Source organism: Chrysochloris asiatica, unplaced genomic scaffold (genome assembly GCF_000296735.1).
Source record: "Chrysochloris asiatica unplaced genomic scaffold, ChrAsi1.0 scaffold00198, whole genome shotgun sequence".
Lineage (NCBI taxonomy): Eukaryota > Metazoa > Chordata > Mammalia > Afrosoricida > Chrysochloridae > Chrysochloris > Chrysochloris asiatica.
In genome coordinates, this window is record NW_006408716.1 from 1,099,172 (window position 1) to 1,105,322 (window position 6,151).

The 6,151-nt window shown below is 40.9% G+C and overlaps 1 pseudogene; it reads right to left on the reverse strand.

Annotated features, from left to right (window-relative positions):
• Positions 1–4,756: 4,756 nt before the first annotated feature.
• On the reverse strand, positions 4,757–6,151 carry LOC102814900 (annotated as a pseudogene).

A 6,151-nucleotide genomic window follows, 5' to 3' on the forward strand; every position in this document is an offset into this window, starting at 1 on the left:
GAAAATAATGAAGTTGTCAAGAATTTCATTATATTTGGATCCACAGTTAGTGTGTATGGAAACAGCATTCAAGAAATCAAGCAAGGCATTTAATTAGAGAAAGATATTGCAAAATACCTCTTTAATGTGTTAAAAAGCAAAGATGTCACTTTAAGAACTAAGGTGCCCAGACCCAAGTTTTTTCAGTTTTTCAGTTTCTTCATGTACATATGAAAGCTCAACAATAAATAGGAAAGACTGAAGAAGAATTGATAATTTTGAAATATGTCATTAGTGAAGAATACTGAATAGACTATGAATTTCCAGAATAAGCAAATGTCTTGGAAAAAGTACAGTGAGAATACTCCTTAAAAGCAAGGATGACAAGATGCATGTCACATTCTTTGAACATGTTATCAGGAGGGACAAATCTCTGGAGAACCGAATATTCTCATATTTGGTTAAACAGAGGATCAAAGAAAGAGAGGAAGACCTTCAACGAGATGGACTGAAAAAATGACTACACTAATGGTCTCAACATAGTAATTATTGTGAGGATGGTGTAAAACTGGACAATGTTTCATTCTGTTGTCACTATGAGATGAAACGACTTTCTCAGTTCTCTTAGTTGGGCAGAGCCTTTGACCTTCGCTTGTTGCTTCCTTTCTCTCCTTCTCACTCCATGATTTAATTAGGTTTAGATAGTTTCAGATCTGTTTTCAACTTTCATTATAACTCAATAGAGAGCCCATTGTCATCAATCTGGCCATTAGAGAACACAGCACTAAAGCAAGATGTTGTACTCTAATCATCTTTTTACCAAGGGGTACAGTCCTCTTTGGATATTACTATGTCTTCTGCTCTATTCTTGTAACCATGTTTTCAGTTTGGAAGCCCAGACTCAGTGAGATCCTACTGTTGTAGATTTTGCGCTCTGGTTTTTTGGAAGTATCCTTCCCTGTGATGTGTGGGCCGCTTATAACTGAACTTGCCCTCAGGGAAAGCACAGGGCGACTTTCTTCAAAAACTAAAGCAAAAATGGATGGCGCTTCCCAGGCCCAATTCCAAGAGATTTGTTTTGTTGGTTTCAGATCCCAATAGCCCTGTGGTGATTGGGGAAGAAGTCTCCACTAAATGGCCAGCCTCAACTGTAGTGAATCTGCTGTAGAAGTTTCTATTAGTCCAGCAGCCAACAATGACCAGTTGAAAGAGGGGCCACTACAGTCTAAATGGAGGAGGTTCCTCATTGTTATCAGAGCCCTCTGCATAGTATATTGCCTAAGGATGAAGCCTCCACATGAAATGTCTAATTCCTAGCACACAGTGGCCTTGCTCATCAGTTCTCAGTGGGAATTGTACTGCCCAGATCTCGAGGTCTCCAAAGACCACCAATGAGCCGATGCCGATGAAATCACACAAGGGTTGTTTATTCAAGCTCCAGCTCGGACCCCATCCATATCCGACGCAGTGGACTCAGGATGAAGGCCCAGAACTCCTAGTCAGCAGGGTTTTTATCAAGGTTACAAGCAAGCTCGGGGCTTTCTAGCTTAGCAACTCTAGGATTGGTTAACATTTTGCAAGGTATGGGGTGTTACAATCTGGTTGGTCATTACTAGTGGCCAGAGCTGCTGGGTTAAGATAAGAGAAAACATATAGCATCTGGCCTTGAGCTGTCGGCTCTGCTTATCTACTATTTGCTGTTGCTAGGGGAGGAGGGCTATTCTTATGCATTACGAGCTGACTTGGCACATTCCTGTAGTTTTCCTGGAACAGGGGGACTTGCTCAGGCCAATGTACAAAATGGAGTCTTTTTCTTAGGTCTCACAGAACCAGAAGTGGGTTGGGGGGTGGCGGGGGTGGGGGGGTGGAGGCGGGCAGGCAAACAGACTCAAACTAGCCCCCAGAGATGTCTCTTCTGTTGGTTTCAATGACCTCTGCTATGAGTGATGCAGGTAAACAGATAGAGTACTGGCTTTTGGAGATTTCCCTCTAGGGGGCCTTCTTTAGCAGTTCATTATTGTTGTCTAGTGCTGTTGAGTAGGTTCTAACTCATAGCAACCCTGTGTAGTATTTTTGAAAAGCAGCTGGTAGATTTCAACTACCGAAGTGGCAGTTCAAACAAACCTTGCGATCCAGTGCTTATCCTACAGCTCCACATCAGAACTCTGTTGTTGTTGTTGTTGTTAAGTGCCGTCGAGTCGGTTCCGACCCATAGTAACTCTGTATAGGGTTTCCAAGTAGCGACTGGTGAACTTGAACGACCGACCTTGCAGTTCAAATGGCTTTGCAACCTGGTGCATTGGCCCACAGTGCCACCAGGAATTCCGGACTCTAGTAGCCTGAAAATTTACAGTTACTTGGTGATGGAGGGGTTGTCACATTCTAAACAGACCTCTAAGGAAGTTGGCCTTGTTGATTTTAGAGCAGAAACCTGGGGTACTATCTCTTTGCACAGGCATTGTGTGTGGTAGTTAGGGAGGCAGGCTCTTTTTCTGGGGCTGTTTGCCCAATTCACAGAAGCCAGAGGGCAAGGATGATGGGAAAACTGATATTGGAGGAGAATACTGAAAGTGCCATGGGCTGCCAAAAGATCTAACAGATCTGTGTTGGAAGAAGTGCAGCCAGAGTGCTCCTTGGAGGCCAGGATGGCCACACTTCGTCTCTCATACTTCAGACATATTGTCAGGAAGGACCAGTTGCTGGAGAGGGATATCATGTTTGATAAGGTGGAGGGTCAGAGAAAAGGGGGAAGATCCCCAGCAAGATGGATTGGCAAAGTGGCAGCATCAATGGGCTCAACTGTGGCAATGATTGTAAGGTTGGCCCAGGATCGGGCACTGTTTCATTTTGTTGTGCATAAGGTCACTATGAATCAGTACCAATTCGATGGCACCTATCAACAACAACAACCACATGCAAATCATTGATTTATTGATTCTTACCTGTCTTCAACTCTCTGCTTTTGCCCTTTACTCCCAGTTTGGAGTCCCTCTAGGCAGTTGCATTGTGGGTTAATGCACTGGACTGCAAAGTCAGTTTGATCTGCTCCTTGGAAACTCTATTCAGGGTAACTATGGGCCAGAACCAACTTGACCTTACTTAACAACAACAACAAGGCAAAACATGATTTCCTAGTTGTATTTCTTTTTATATTTTGGAGAGGGAATCAGAATAATGATCTGGCTATGTGATCATCTTCACAGAATGCCCTAAACAGTTTTAAAAACAATTCTAAGTAACTGTTAAATTAAAGAGGACTTCAAAATGAGAATTAAAAATAATTTAACTTGACTATAGAGTCCTGGTGCGGTGCTGTAGGATCAGCACTGGGCTGCTAACTGAAAAGTTGGCAGTTCAAACCCACCAACTGCTCCTTAGAAACCTTATACAAGCAAGGATCATTGTGAGTCAGACCCAACCCACAACAACAACATCAAGGGCCATAGTCTCAGGTCTATAGTCCTTAATCATCCTTCTGGCCTGGAAGTGAATTCACCCTCAGGCTTATTTTTCAGGTAAACAACAGAATAATCTACAATGTGAACAATAACACTAGGTAAGTAAGCACTCCTTAGAATAATCCACTACAAGGGCAGCATTTGTGTAAGGACAAAGTTCAAAGGGCAGGAAGGGTTAGGAAAGAAGGAAAAATGGAAATGTTAAACACAAGGAGGATATGGGTTAAGTGATCTTACATTATAGGTATTGCAACCAATATGAATTTTGTGTATGAATTTTGTGCATGAATTTTGAATGGAAAATGGATCTGATCTATAAACTTTCACCCAATTCACAATAGAATGTTAAAAAATATTTTAACTTGACAACTCATGTATTGTACGTACTTTCAAAATATTTTGAAATAATACATTTCAAAAAGCACATTCTTTCAAAATAAGTACGAAAAACAAAGTAAAACCATACCTCATTTTACTGTGCTTTGCTATATTGCTCTTCATAGATACTGTCTTTTTTTATTAATTGAAGGTTTGTGGTAATCCTGCATCAAACAAATATTTCAAATTTTCAAAAGCATGTGCTCTCTTTGTTTCTGTGTCACATTTTAGAAACGCTTTCATGCTATTGACCATTTAATGTACTACAGCAGTTGTTGTTGTTGCTAAGTGCTATAACGTTGGTTCTGACTCACTGAGACCCTGTATAGAGTTTCTAAGGAATCGCTGTTGTCCAATGTTTATCCTACATCACCACACCAATACTCCGTTATTGTGTATTAGAAACTGTCATATGTGCTGCTGTTAAGTGCCATTGAGTTGGTCCCAACTCATAGTGACCCTGTATAGTGTTTCTGAGGAGGACCTGGTGAGTTGAACCACCAACCTTATGGCTCAAACCAAACTCTGTGGTCAAGTGCTTATTCTGCAGGGCCACAAACCAAAATACTTTTGTCATTCACTTTATTGCTATATTCTCTCTCGCGTGCTCTTTTATCCCCCCAATTTTACATATAGTTTTATTTAGGACATTGCATTTTCCATTTATAATACAGCGCTAATAAAGGGCAATGTTCCTATGCATATAGTCCATATTCAAGTATTAAGAAAGCCCAGGAATTTAGTAGTGCAGTTCCAATTTTAAAAACTGCTATTGAATATACAACAAATTTGGGTCCTTCAATGTTTTCCAATGCTAAGGTACCTATGTTCAGGTAATGACTACATCAATCTCTTCAGTGGTGTGTCCATGAGAGACACCACCATATAGAGGAGCTTCACCAGTTGGGAAGCCGCCAGGCATTCCTCCAGGCATGCCTCTGTCATCTTGGTACAACTTGGTTCAGCTCTTTCTAATGATGTTCAAATTCCTCCTTTTCTTCTGTCTGATTCTTATCAAGTCAGCTGATAATTTCATTACACTTATCAAAAGTCTGTTTGCCTTCATCATTTCTTTTGCCTTAAAGTTTTTCATCTTTAATTGTTGCTTTCATACTAAATGCATGTGATTCAAGTGAACTCTTAGAGGATAACTTGTCCCACTGTTTCTCATTTTCAGATTTGTACTTCTCAGCTTCCTGGACCATATGTTCAATGTCTTCTTCACTCAAGTGGCCCTTGTCATCGGTGATGGCAATCTTGTTCTCTTTCCTGGTACTCTTATCCACAGCAGAAACATTGAAGTGACATTGCCATCCATATCTAAAGTGACCTTAATCTGAGGAACACCATGGGATGCAGGAGGTATGCCAGTGAATTCAACTTTGCCAAAGAGGTTATTATCCTTGGCCATGGCACATTCACCTTCATAAACCTGAATGAGTATTGTTGTTGTTGTTAAGTGCCGTGAGTATAGCAGGCTGGTTATCAGAGTAGCTTGTGAAGGTCCGTGTCTCTTTGGTACGAATGGCAGTATTGCACTTAATGAGGACAGTCATGACTCCAGCAGCAGTTCCAATGCCAAAGAGAAGAAGAGTGACATGAAAGAGCAGTAAATCTTAAACATTTTCAGATCATCTCCTGATTAGATGGTTGTCTGGACAGCTGCGATACAAGCAACAGTCTTATCAGGGTTGATACTCTTATTCAATTATTTTCCATTAAAGAAGTTTCTGAATCTTGGGAATATGGCTAGACCACTCAGCAGGATAGCATCACCAATCTGTGACTTGTCTAGTTTGCCATCCCTAAAGGCTTTATCCACAGGGTCCAGAGTTCAATCGATGAGGTCAGAATTCAATTCATCAAATCAGGCATGGGTAGGGAGGTTTAGAAGTCGATAATTTCATAAAGAGAATTAATCTCAATACTAGCCTGGGTGTTAGAAGGAAGAATGAACACTACATGTTCACAAGAAGTGTGAAGACAATGGACAACCCTCGTATTCTCCTTAATGACCTTATGCTTGTGCTTCAACTCAGCAATAAAATAGTTGGTTATTCCGTTGTCAGTCTTCTCCACCTAAGCAGGTTTCTCTAGCTTTAGATTTGACATCAAAGATCTCTATCTCCAAAAGAGCCTCCTCTTAAATCAAAGATCAACACAATCCTTTCAGCACCAACCTTTTTGTCTAAGTCATATGCAATAGCAGTAGCAGAGGCTTCATTGATGATTCTAAGTATATTGAGGCCAGAAATAGTTCCAATATCTTTGGTAGTCTAGCAATGACAGTCATTAAAGCAAGCTGGTACAGTGACAAGAGCATTGGTTAACAGTCT